Source organism: Oncorhynchus gorbuscha, linkage group LG09, assembly GCF_021184085.1.
Source record: "Oncorhynchus gorbuscha isolate QuinsamMale2020 ecotype Even-year linkage group LG09, OgorEven_v1.0, whole genome shotgun sequence".
NCBI lineage: Eukaryota > Metazoa > Chordata > Actinopteri > Salmoniformes > Salmonidae > Oncorhynchus > Oncorhynchus gorbuscha.
The window spans coordinates 87,259,251-87,272,692 of record NC_060181.1 but is presented as its reverse complement, the minus strand read 5'-3'; the positions used below and the strand labels follow the sequence as shown (position 1 = coordinate 87,272,692).

General features: G+C 41.2%; 1 long non-coding RNA gene across 1 annotated transcript in view; it reads left to right on the top strand.

Annotated features, from left to right (window-relative positions):
- The window catches only part of LOC124044232, a 91,081-nt gene extending 80,363 nt beyond the window's left edge, over positions 1–10,718 (top strand). Inside the window, exon 3 of the long non-coding RNA XR_006840460.1 lies at positions 10,613–10,718. This is a non-coding gene — a long non-coding RNA (uncharacterized LOC124044232). The remainder of the gene's footprint in view (positions 1–10,612) is intronic.
- The last annotated feature ends 2,724 nt before the right edge of the window (positions 10,719–13,442 follow it).

The window sequence follows — 13,442 nt, the reverse complement described above, 5'->3', positions numbered from 1 at the left end:
ATGTCATTGACTAGATAATATACTGAGAAGTTGGGCCCATGTCATTGACTAGATAATATACTGAGAAGTTGGGCCCATGTCATTGACTAGATAATATACTGAGAAGTTGGGCCCATGTCATTGACTAGATAATATACTGAGAAGTTGGGCCCATGTCATTGACTAGATAATATACTGAGAAGTTGGGCCCATGTCATTGACTAGATAATATACTGAGAAGTTGGGCCCATGTCATTGACTAGATAATATACTGAGAAGTTGGGCCCATGTCATTGACTAGATAATATACTGAGAAGTTGGGCCCATGTCATTGACTAGATAATATACTGAGAAGTTGGGCCCATGTCATTGACTAGATAATATACTGAGAAGTTTGGCCCATGTCATTGACTAGATAATATACTGAGAAGTTGGGCCCATGTCATTGACTAGATAATATATTGAGAAGTTTGGCCCATGTCAATGACTAGATAAAATACTGAGAAGTTTGGCCCATGTCAATGACTAGATAATATATTGAGAAGTTTGGCCCATGTCAATGACTAGATAATATATTGAGAAGTTTGGCCCATGTCATTGACTAGATAATATATTGAGAAGTTTGGCCCATGTCAATGACTAGATAATATATTGAGAAGTTTGGCCCATGTCATTGACTAGATAATATATTGAGAAGTTTGGCCCATGTCAATGACTAGATAATATATTGAGAAGTTTGGCCCATGTCAATGACTAGATAATATATTGAGAAGTTTGGCCCATGTCATTGACTAGATAATATATTGAGAAGTTTGGCCCATGTCAATGACTAGATAATATATTGAGAAGTTTGGCCCATGTCATTGACTAGATAATATACTGAGAAGTTTGGCCCATGTCATTGACTAGATAATATATTGAGAAGTTTGGCCCATGTCATTGACTAGATAATATACTGAGAAGTTTGGCCCATGTCAATGACTAGATAAAAGACAGAAGTTTGGCCCATGTCAATGACTAGATAATATACTGAGAAGTTTGGCCCATGTCAATGACTAGATAATATATTGAGAAGTTTGGCCCATGTCAATGACTAGATAATATACTGAGAAGTTTGGCCCATGTCATTGACTAGATAATATATTGAGAAGTTTGGCCCATGTCATTGACTAGATAATATATTGAGAAGTTTGGCCCATGTCAATGACTAGATAATATATTGAGAAGTTTGGCCCATGTCATTGACTAGATAATATATTGAGAAGTTTGGCCCATGTCATTGACTAGATAATATATTGAGAAGTTTGGCCCATGTCAATGACTAGATAATATATTGAGAAGTTTGGCCCATGTCATTGACTAGATAAAAGACAGAAGTTTGGCCCATGTCAATGACTAGATAATATATTGAGAAGTTTGGCCCATGTCAATGACTAGATAATATATTGAGAAGTTTGGCCCATGTCAATGACTAGATAATATATTGAGAAGTTTGGCCCATGTCAATGACTAGATAAAAGACAGAAGTTTGGCCCATGTCAATGACTAGATAATATACTGAGAAGTTTGGCCCATGTCAATGACTAGATAATATATTGAGAAGTTTGGCCCATGTCAATGACTAGATAATATACTGAGAAGTTTGGCCCATGTCATTGACTAGATAATATATTGAGAAGTTTGGCCCATGTCATTGACTAGATAATATACTGAGAAGTTTGGCCCATGTCATTGACTAGATAATATATTGAGAAGTTTGGCCCATGTCAATGACTAGATAAAAGACAGAAGTTTGGCCCATGTCATTGATGTCACCGTCCTGACCTGTATTTTCTAGTTTATAAACTAGTTTAGTCTAGTTTATATTTTCTATGGTAGAGTAGGTCAGTGCATGACTAGGGGTTTAGTCTAGTTTATATTTGCTATGGTAGAGTAGGTCAGTGCATGACTAGGAGTTTAGTCTAGTTTATATTTTCTATGGTAGTAGGTCAGTGCATGACTAGTGGTTTAGTCTAGTTTATATGTTCTATGGTAGAGTAGGTCAGTGCATGACTAGGAGTTTAGTCTAGTTTATATTTTCTATGGTAGAGTAGGTCAGTGCATGACTAGTGGTTTAGTCTAGTTTATATTTTCTATGGTAGAGTAGGTCAGTGCATGACTAGGGGTTAGTCTAGTTTATATTTTCTATGGTAGAGTAGGTCAGTGCATGACTAGGGGTTTAGTCTAGTTTATATTTTCTATGGTAGAGTAGGTCAGTGCATGACTAGGGGTTTAGTCTAGTTTATATTTTCTATGGTAGAGTAGGTCAGTGCATGACTAGGGGTTTAGTCTAGTTTAGTCTAGTTTATATTTTCTATGGTACAGTAGGTCAGTGCATGACTAGGGGTTAGTCTAGTTTATATTTGCTATGGTAGAGTAGGTCAGTGCATGACTAGGGGTTTAGTCTAGTTTATATTTTCTATGGTAGAGTAGGTCAGTGCATGACTAGGGGTTATTCTAGTTTATATTTTCTATGGTAGAGTAGGTCAGTGCATGACTAGGGGTTTAGTCTAGTTTATATTTTCTATGGTAGAGTAGGTCAGTGCATGACTAGGGGTTTAGTCTAGTTTATATTTTCTATGGTAGAGTAGGTCAGTGCATGACTAGGAGTTTAGTCTAGTTTATATTTTCTATGGTAGAGTAGGTCAGTGCATGACTAGGGGTTTAGTCTAGTTTAGATTTGCTATGGTAGAGTAGGTCAGTGCATGACTAGGGGTTAGTCTAGTTTATATTTGCTATGGTAGAGTAGGTCAGTGCATGACTAGGGGTTTAGTCTAGTTTATATTTTCTATGGTAGAGTAGGTCAGTGCATGACTAGGGGTTATTCTAGTTTATATTTTCTATGGTAGAGTAGGTCAGTGCATGACTAGGGGTTTAGTCTAGTTTATATTTTCTATGGTAGAGTAGCTCAGTGCATGACTAGGGGTTATTCTAGTTTATATTTGCTATGGTAGAGTAGGTCAGTGCATGACTAGGGGTTTAGTCTAGTTTAGTCTAGTTTATATTTTCTATGGTAGAGTAGGTCAGTGCATGACTAGGGGTTTAGTCTAGTTTATATTTGCTATGGTAGAGTAGGTCAGTGCATGACTAGGGGTTTAGTCTAGTTTATATTTTCTATGGTAGAGTAGGTCAGTGCATGACTAGGGGTTATTCTAGTTTATATTTGCTATGGTAGAGTAGGTCAGTGCATGACTAGGGGTTTAGTCTAGTTTAGTCTAGTTTATATTTTCTATGGTAGAGTAGGTCAGTGCATGACTAGGGGTTTAGTCTAGTTTATATTTGCTATGGTAGAGTAGGTCAGTGCATGACTAGGGGTTAGTCTAGTTTATATTTGCTATGGTAGAGTAGGTCAGTGCATGACTAGGGGTTTAGTCTAGTTTATATTTTCTATGGTAGAGTAGGTCAGTGCATGACTAGGGGTTATTCTAGTTTATATTTTCTATGGTAGAGTAGGTCAGTGCATGACTAGGGGTTTAGTCTAGTTTATATTTTCTATGGTAGAGTAGCTCAGTGCATGACTAGGGGTTATTCTAGTTTATATTTGCTATGGTAGAGTAGGTCAGTGCATGACTAGGGGTTTAGTCTAGTTTAGTCTAGTTTATATTTTCTATGGTAGAGTAGGTCAGTGCATGACTAGGGGTTTAGTCTAGTTTATATTTGCTATGGTAGAGTAGGTCAGTGCATGACTAGGGGTTTAGTCTAGTTTATATTTTCTATGGTAGAGTAGGTCAGTGCATGACTAGGGGTTATTCTAGTTTATATTTGCTATGGTAGAGTAGGTCAGTGCATGACTAGGGGTTTAGTCTAGTTTAGTCTAGTTTATATTTTCTATGGTAGAGTAGGTCAGTGCATGACTAGGGGTTTAGTCTAGTTTATATTTGCTATGGTAGAGTAGGTCAGTGCATGACTAGGGGTTTAGTCTAGTTTATATTTTCTATGGTAGAGTAGGTCAGTGCATGACTAGGGGTTTAGTCTAGTTTATATTTTCTATGGTAGAGTAGGTCAGTGCATGACTAGGGGTTTAGTCTAGTTTATATTTTCTATGGTAGAGTAGGTCAGTGCATGACTAGGGGTTTAGTCTAGTTTATATTTTCTATGGTAGAGTAGCTCAGTGCATGACTAGGGGTTATTCTAGTTTATATTTGCTATGGTAGAGTAGGTCAGTGCATGACTAGGGGTTTAGTCTAGTTTAGTCTAGTTTATATTTTCTATGGTAGAGTAGGTCAGTGCATGACTAGGGGTTTAGTCTAGTTTATATTTTCTATGGTAGAGTAGGTCAGTGCATGACTAGGGGTTATTCTAGTTTATATTTTCTATGGTAGAGTAGGTCAGTGCATGACTAGGGGTTTAGTCTAGTTTATATTTTCTATGGTAGAGTAGCTCAGTGCATGACTAGGGGTTATTCTAGTTTATATTTGCTATGGTAGAGTAGGTCAGTGCATGACTAGGGGTTTAGTCTAGTTTAGTCTAGTTTATATTTTCTATGGTAGAGTAGGTCAGTGCATGACTAGGGGTTTAGTCTAGTTTATATTTGCTATGGTAGAGTAGGTCAGTGCATGATTAGGGGTTAGTCTAGTTTATATTTGCTATGGTAGAGTAGGTCAGTGCATGACTAGGGGTTTAGTCTAGTTTATATTTTCTATGGTAGAGTAGGTCAGTGCATGACTAGGGGTTATTCTAGTTTATATTTTCTATGGTAGAGTAGGTCAGTGCATGACTAGGGGTTTAGTCTAGTTTATATTTTCTATGGTAGAGTAGCTCAGTGCATGACTAGGGGTTATTCTAGTTTATATTTGCTATGGTAGAGTAGGTCAGTGCATGACTAGGGGTTTAGTCTAGTTTATATTTTCTATGGTAGAGTAGGTCAGTGCATGACTAGGGGTTTAGTCTAGTTTATATTTTCTATGGTAGAGTAGGTCAGTGCATGACTAGGGGTTTAGTCTAGTTTATATTTTCTATGGTAGAGTAGGTCAGTGCATGACTAGGGGTTTAGTCTAGTTTATATTTTCTATGGTAGAGTAGGTCAGTGCATGACTAGGGGTTTAGTCTAGTTTATATTTGCTATGGTAGAGTAGGTCAGTGCATGACTAGGGGTTTAGTCTAGTTTATATTTTCTATGGTAGAGTAGGTCAGTGCATGACTAGGGGTTATTCTAGTTTATATTTGCTATGGTAGAGTAGGTCAGTGCATGACTAGGGGTTTAGTCTAGTTTAGTCTAGTTTATATTTTCTATGGTAGAGTAGGTCAGTGCATGACTAGGGGTTTAGTCTAGTTTATATTTTCTATGGTAGAGTAGGTCAGTGCATGACTAGGGGTTTAGTCTAGTTTATATTTTCTATGGTAGAGTAGGTCAGTGCATGACTAGGGGTTATTCTAGTTTATATTTGCTATGGTAGAGTAGGTCAGTGCATGACTAGGGGTTTAGTCTAGTTTAGTCTAGTTTATATTTTCTATGGTAGAGTAGGTCAGTGCATGACTAGGGGTTTAGTCTAGTTTATATTTTCTATGGTAGAGTAGGTCAGTGCATGGCTAGGGGTTTAGTCTAGTTTATATTTTCTATGGTAGAGTAGGTCAGTGCATGACTAGGGGTTTAGTCTAGTTTATATTTTCTATGGTAGAGTAGGTCAGTGCATGACTAGGGGTTTAGTCTAGTTTATATTTTCTATGGTAGAGTAGGTCAGTGCATGACTAGGGGTTTAGTCTAGTTTATATTTTCTATGGTAGAGTAGCTCAGTGCATGACTAGGGGTTATTCTAGTTTATATTTGCTATGGTAGAGTAGGTCAGTGCATGACTAGGGGTTTAGTCTAGTTTAGTCTAGTTTATATTTTCTATGGTAGAGTAGGTCAGTGCATGACTAGGGGTTTAGTCTAGTTTATATTTTCTATGGTAGAGTAGGTCAGTGCATGACTAGGGGTTATTCTAGTTTATATTTTCTATGGTAGAGTAGGTCAGTGCATGACTAGGGGTTTAGTCTAGTTTATATTTTCTATGGTAGAGTAGCTCAGTGCATGACTAGGGGTTATTCTAGTTTATATTTGCTATGGTAGAGTAGGTCAGTGCATGACTAGGGTTTAGTCTAGTTTAGTCTAGTTTATATTTTCTATGGTAGAGTAGGTCAGTGCATGACTAGGGGTTTAGTCTAGTTTATATTTGCTATGGTAGAGTAGGTCAGTGCATGACTAGGGGTTAGTCTAGTTTATATTTGCTATGGTAGAGTAGGTCAGTGCATGACTAGGGGTTTAGTCTAGTTTATATTTTCTATGGTAGAGTAGGTCAGTGCATGACTAGGGGTTATTCTAGTTTATATTTTCTATGGTAGAGTAGGTCAGTGCATGACTAGGGGTTTAGTCTAGTTTATATTTTCTATGGTAGAGTAGCTCAGTGCATGACTAGGGGTTATTCTAGTTTATATTTGCTATGGTAGAGTAGGTCAGTGCATGACTAGGGGTTTAGTCTAGTTTATATTTTCTATGGTAGAGTAGGTCAGTGCATGACTAGGGGTTTAGTCTAGTTTATATTTTCTATGGTAGAGTAGGTCAGTGCATGACTAGGGGTTTAGTCTAGTTTATATTTTCTATGGTAGAGTAGGTCAGTGCATGACTAGGGGTTTAGTCTAGTTTATATTTTCTATGGTAGAGTAGGTCAGTGCATGACTAGGGGTTTAGTCTAGTTTATATTTGCTATGGTAGAGTAGGTCAGTGCATGACTAGGGGTTTAGTCTAGTTTATATTTTCTATGGTAGAGTAGGTCAGTGCATGACTAGGGGTTATTCTAGTTTATATTTGCTATGGTAGAGTAGGTCAGTGCATGACTAGGGGTTTAGTCTAGTTTAGTCTAGTTTATATTTTCTATGGTAGAGTAGGTCAGTGCATGACTAGGGGTTTAGTCTAGTTTATATTTGCTATGGTAGAGTAGGTCAGTGCATGACTAGGGGTTTAGTCTAGTTTATATTTTCTATGGTAGAGTAGGTCAGTGCATGACTAGGGGTTTAGTCTAGTTTATATTTTCTATGGTAGAGTAGGTCAGTGCATGACTAGGGGTTTAGTCTAGTTTATATTTTCTATGGTAGAGTAGGTCAGTGCATGACTAGGGGTTTAGTCTAGTTTATATTTTCTATGGTAGAGTAGGTCAGTGCATGACTAGGGGTTTAGTCTAGTTTATATTTTCTATGGTAGAGTAGGTCAGTGCATGACTAGGGGTTTAGTCTAGTTTATATTTTCTATGGTAGAGTAGGTCAGTGCATGACTAGGGGTTTAGTCTAGTTTATATTTTCTATGGTAGAGTAGGTCAGTGCATGACTAGGGGTTTAGTCTAGTTTATATTTTCTATGGTAGAGTAGGTCAGTGCATGACTAGGGGTTTAGTCTAGTTTATTTTCTTTGTGGTGTTCCAGTTTGGTTTTCTATGTTGGTGTTTTGGTATGATTCCCAATTAGAGGCAGCTGGCTATCGTTGTCTCTAATTGGGGATCATACTTAAGTAGCATTTTCCCACCTGTGTTTTATGGGATATTGTTAGGAGTTAGTGCACGTAGCACCTCTGTAGTCACTGTTTGTTTGTTTGTTTATTGTTTTGTTAAGTTTCACTAATTAATAAAGTATGTGGAACTCATATCGCGCTGCGTCTTGGTCCGACCATTATTACGACGAACGTGACAATTGACTAGATAAAATATTGAAGTTTGGCCCATGTCATTGACTAAATAAAAGCCATTCAACGCCTGTCTCTTTCTCACTCAACACTGCTACTCCTACGTCAGTCTTGTCATGGGACTCAGTCGCACGGAACACCATAGAACGCCATCACCATGGCAACACTCAAAGCTAGACAAAACACTCCGGGACCACACACCTCCCAAAACACTAGAGAGAGAGAGAGAGAAAAAAAAGGAAAGCTTTGACTATGTACAGACTCAGTGAGCATAGCCTTGCTATTGAGAAAGGTTGCCGTAGGCAGACCTGGCTCTCAAGAGAAGACACACTGCGCACACTGCCCACAAAATGAGGTGGAAACGGAGCTGCATTTCCTAACCTCCTGCCAAACATATGACCATATTAGAGACACATATATCCCTCAGATTACACAGATCCACAAAGAAATGAACAAAACAAACCTGATTTTGATAAACTCCCATATCTACTGGGTGAAATACCACAACAGCGAGGTTTGTAACCTGTTGCCACAAGAAAAGGGAAACCAGTGAAGAACAAACACCATTGTAAATAAAACCCATATTTATGTTTATTAATTTTCCCTTTTGTACTTTAACCATTTGCACATCGTTACAACACTGTATATACATAATAAGATGTGTGAAATGTCTTTATTCTTTTGGAACTTCTGTGAGTGTAGTGTTTACTGTTCATTTTTATTGTATATTTCACTTTTGTATACTTCACTTGCATTGGCAATGTTAACATGTTTTCCATGCCAATAAAGCCCCGTGAATTGAATTGAGAGAGGAAGAGAGAGAGACACGCAGCGAGAGGGAGAAGGAGAGAGACAGAAACAGGGGGAGAAGGAGAGTAGGCCATAGTGTTGAAGCTCATCAGACAGAATGCTAGAATCCAAGAGAACGAGAGAGAGAGACTTTCCCTTAATAAGGAGAAATTGGAGTCAAGTGAGCATCAGCTGGTAGAGTACTAGGCTGCTATGTTTGATCAATATGGTCATGAGGCTTCAGCTATGCAGAGGCCCAACTGGACACGTGACAAGAGGGAAAGCCCAGCTTGCATACCTACCCTCCATCTAACCATTCGGCCCCTCTATTCCCTTCTTTCCTCCCTATTTCCGCTCAGTGTGCATTCATCCAAACCCTCCATTCCATCATCCGTCCATCTCTCTATTCCAACATTCCTCCATCTCTCCATTCCTCCATCCCTCCATTCCTCCATTTCTCTATTCCAACATTCCTCCATCTCTCTATTCCAACATTCTTCCATCTCTCCATTCCAACATTCCTCCATCTCTCCATTCCTCCTCTCGTTCTTTTCATCTGCCTCTCCATTTATCCCTCCTCTACTCTCTCTCTCACTCCATTCCTCCTCTCGTTCTTTTCATCTGCCTCTCCATTTATCCCTCCTCTACTCTCTCTCACTCCATTCCTCCTCTCGTTCTATTCATCTGCCTCTCCATTTATCCCTCTACTCTCTCTCCATTCCCATGTCCCTCCATTCCTCCTCTCGTCCCTCTCTCCGCCCATTAGGGGGTAACTCATTATCTAAAGGAGGTATACAGTAGATTTTTATTTTATTTTACCTTTATTTAACTAGGAAAGTCAGTTAAGACCAAATTCTTATTTTCAATGACGGCCTAGGAACAGTGGGTTAACTGCCTGTTCAGGGGCAGAACGACAGTTTTGTACCTTGTCAGCTCGGGGGTTTGAACTTGCAACCATCTGGTTACTAGTCCAACGCTCTAACCACTAGGCTACCCTGCCGCCCCGCCCCAGATAACTGCCATGATAACACATTTGTCCCTATATGACTTTTTAATGGGATTCAGGGAGGGTAAGCTGATCCTAGATCAGTGGTGGAGTGATTATCTAATGGTTCAGGTAAGGATTTGGAGAGGTTAGTGCCTAGAACAAAGTGCCTCGAGGAAGTATCTCCCTGAGAGAGAGAATGCAAGCCCCATGAGTGTTGCATCGGAGCCATTGTGGGCTGCTGCCTCCTGTTGCCCCGGGCCTAATGGGAAGGAATGACAGGAATCTGCAACTGATAATGCCACGCTTAGAGATGGCCATGCAAAGATAATTCCTCTCTATGTCTGTTCTCCCCCTCTCCCCCCTCCTCTTCCTTCTCCTCTTCTCTCCTCAACCCATCCTCTAACTCAATCTGCAACTGATAATGCCACACTGAGAGATGGCCATACAAAGATAATTCCCATAGGCTATGCTTCCCCTCTCCCCTCAGCCCATCCTCTCCTCTCTACATCTGTTCTCCCTCCTCCTCTTCCTTCCCCTCTCATCCCCTCTATCCTCTCCCCTTGTTTCCTCTCCTCCCTCTCCCTCCTCTTCCCCTCTCCTCTCCTCACCCCATCCTCTAACCCTTGTTTCCTCTCCTCCCTCGCCCTTCACCCCACCCCACCCTTCCCCTCTCCCCATCCTCTCCCCTTGTTTCCTCTCCTCCCTCTCCCTCCTCACTCTTCTCCTCTTCCTTCTCCTCTCTCCCCTCTCCTCTCCCCTCCCTCTCCTTGTCCTCTCCTTCCCCTTTCCTCACCCCATCCTCTCCCCTTTCTACTCCCCTTCCTCTCCTTCTCCTCTCTCCCCTCTCCTCTTTCTCTCCCCTTCCTCTCCTTCTCCTCTCAGTCCTCCTCTTCCTCTCCCCTTCCTCTCCTTCTCCTCTCCCTCCCCTCTCCTCACCCCATCCTCTCCCCTTTCTACTCCCCTTCCTCTCCTTCTCTTCTCTCCCCTCTCCTCTTCCTCTCCCCTTCCTCTCCCTCCCCTCTCCTCACCCCATCCTCTCCCCCTGTTTCTTCTCCTACTCCCCTTCCTCATCTCATCTCTCTTACTAGCTGCAGTAAATGTTACCTTATGATTCCTTACCCAATAATGACCATCTCTCTCTCTCTTTCTGTCTCCCTCTCTAACCAGAATGGATCCAATGACCTAATGATGATCACGATGAAGATTCTTCCACGCAGCAAAGTCATCCACGTGTATCCCCTATATCTGTGACCCAGTCCCTCTCCTCCATTCATTCACTCTGAATTTGCGTGTTGGTCAGTTGCTCAGTAGGCAGTGTAGATCCTGTATAATGATCAGCAGCTACATCTGGCTACTGGGTCTCTGAAGACACGCCTCCTACTTCCTGCCTAGTGGTTAATTGCACACTTCATTCCTCTCTGATTGGCTAGTATGTTATCAGATGGAGGGGGGGGGGTTACATCCTAAGATTCTCTCTGTGCCTGTCAGGGCTTTATTTCAGATCCTTTTCTAATCTCTTCCTTTTCTCTCTCTCCTGTCAAATCTCTTCTCCCGCTGTAGCGTCCTTGGCGGTGAGCCATTCAAAGGGTCCTTGATATTCTTTAATGAATTGTGCTATTCTCTAAAAGATGTTGACTGGCGGCCCATAGAAAAGAGAAATACATGTCAGGCACACAATAGAACGGAGCCTTTAAGAGAGGAGAACATTGTTTAGGATGTGATGCCTGCAGTTTCCCTACTCAATAGAGAACAGATGAAATGCCACATTCTATTGTAACTGTGTGTGTGTGTGTGTGTGTGTGTGTGTGTGTGTGTGTGTGTGTGTGTGTGTGTGTGTGTGTGTGTGTGTGTGTGTGTGTGTGTGTGTGTGTGTGTGTGTGTGTGTGTGTGTGTGTGTGTGTGTGTGTGTGTGTGTGTGTGTGTGTGTGTGTGTGTGTGTGTGTGTGTGTGTGTGTGTGTGTGTGTGTGTGTGTGTGTGAGACAGCTGATGAGACATCTTTGCTTGGTCCTGGACCTAGCATACAATGTAGGTTTCTGTGTGGTTGAAGCTACAGCTACATTGTCTGCTGGGTTTTAGGCTGGCGACAAAAACAGCCTTCAACAGCTAAAGGATTCAATAACTGGCAACGAAAACAGCCTTCAACAGCTGAAGAATTCAATAACTGGCAACGAAAACAGCCTTCAACAGCTGAAGAATTCAATAACTGGCAACGAAAACAGCCTTCAACAGCTGAAGAATTCAATAACTGGCAACGAAAACAGCCTTCAACAGCTGAATAATTCAATAACTGGCAACGAAAACAGCCTTCAACAGCTGAAGAATTCAATAACTGGCAACGAAAACAGCCTTCAACAGCTGAAGAATTCAATAACTGGCAACGAAAACAGCATTTCAACAGCTGAAGAATTCAATAACTGGCAACGAAAAAAGCCTTCAACAGCTGAAGAATTCAATAACTGGCAACGAAAACAGCCTTCAACAGCTGAAGAATTCAGTAACTGGCAACGAAAACAGCCTTCAACAGCTGAAGAATTCAATAACTGGCAACGAAAACAGCCTTCAACAGCTGAAGAATTCAATAACTGGCAACGAAAACAGCCTTCAACAGCTGAAGAATTCAATAACTGGCAACGAAAACAGCCTTCAACAGCTGAAGAATTCAGTAACTGGCAACGAAAACAGCCCTCAACAGCTGAAGATTTCAATAACTGGCAACGAAAAAAGCCTTCAACAGCTGAAGAATTCAATAACTGGCGACAAAAACAGCCTTCAACAGCTGAAGGATTCAATAACTCAATGACTATTCAACGAGGTAAGTTCACATTCAGTCTGCAACTATGTGTCAAATTATTATTATTAAATGTTTCACCTTGAAAATACAATAATTGAAAAAGATGTAATAAACATATATATACACAAGTATGTAGTTGTGTGTCTGATATTTTATATGAAAGTTGAGAGTTTTATGGGAAAATATCACATTGGGAATAAACAATGTTTGGCAGATCTGGGACCAAATGATTTATCTAGAAATGATTGGTATTTAGAATAAATACCTGTATAAATCCCTCCAAGCCACACATATACTGCTAAAATGTATAGCTACAGTTGTTTAAATATTGTCCTTGCCAGAGAGAGCGAGACAGAAAGAGAGAGAGGGAGAAAGAGAGACATCAACACACATTAGAGCTCAATCTGAGAAGTCAGACTGGAGGCATCAGGGTTCTTATTGAAGGCTAGACCTCTCTACCCTAGGGTACACACACACCATCTCTACCCTAGGGTACACACACCATCTCTACCCTAGGGTACACACACCATCTCTACCCTAGGGTACACACACACCACCTCTACCCTAGGGTACACACACCATCTCTACCCTAGGGTACACACACACCACCTCTACCCTAGGGTACACACACCATCTCTACCCTAGGGTACACACACACCACCTCTACCCTAGGGTACACACACCATCTCTACCCTAGGGAACCCTCCCTTTGGTTCCTTCCCTCTCAATGTCCCTCCCTTTGGTTCCTTCCCTCTCAATGTTCCTCCCTTTGGTTCCTTCCCTCTCAATGTCCCTCCCTTTGGTTCCTTCCCTCTCAATGTCCCTCCCTTTGGTTCCTTCCCTCTCAATGTTCCTCCCTTTGGTTCCTTCCCTCTCAATGTCCCTCCCTTTGGTTCCTTCCCTCTCAATGTCCCTCCCTTTGGTTCCTTCCCTCTCAATGTCCCTCCCTTTGGTTCCTTCCCTCTCAATGTCCCTCCCTTTGGTTCCTTCCCTCTCAATGTCCCTCCCTTTGGTTCCTTCCCTCTCAATGTCCCTCCCTTTGGTTCCTTCCCTCTCAATGTCCCTCCCTTTGGTTCCTTCCCTCTCAATGTCCCTCCCTTTGGTTCCTTCCCTCTCAATGTCCCTCCCTTTGGTTCCTTCCCTCTCAATGTCCCCCCCTTTGGTTCCTTCCCTCTCAATGTCCCTCCCTTTGGTTCCTTCCCTCT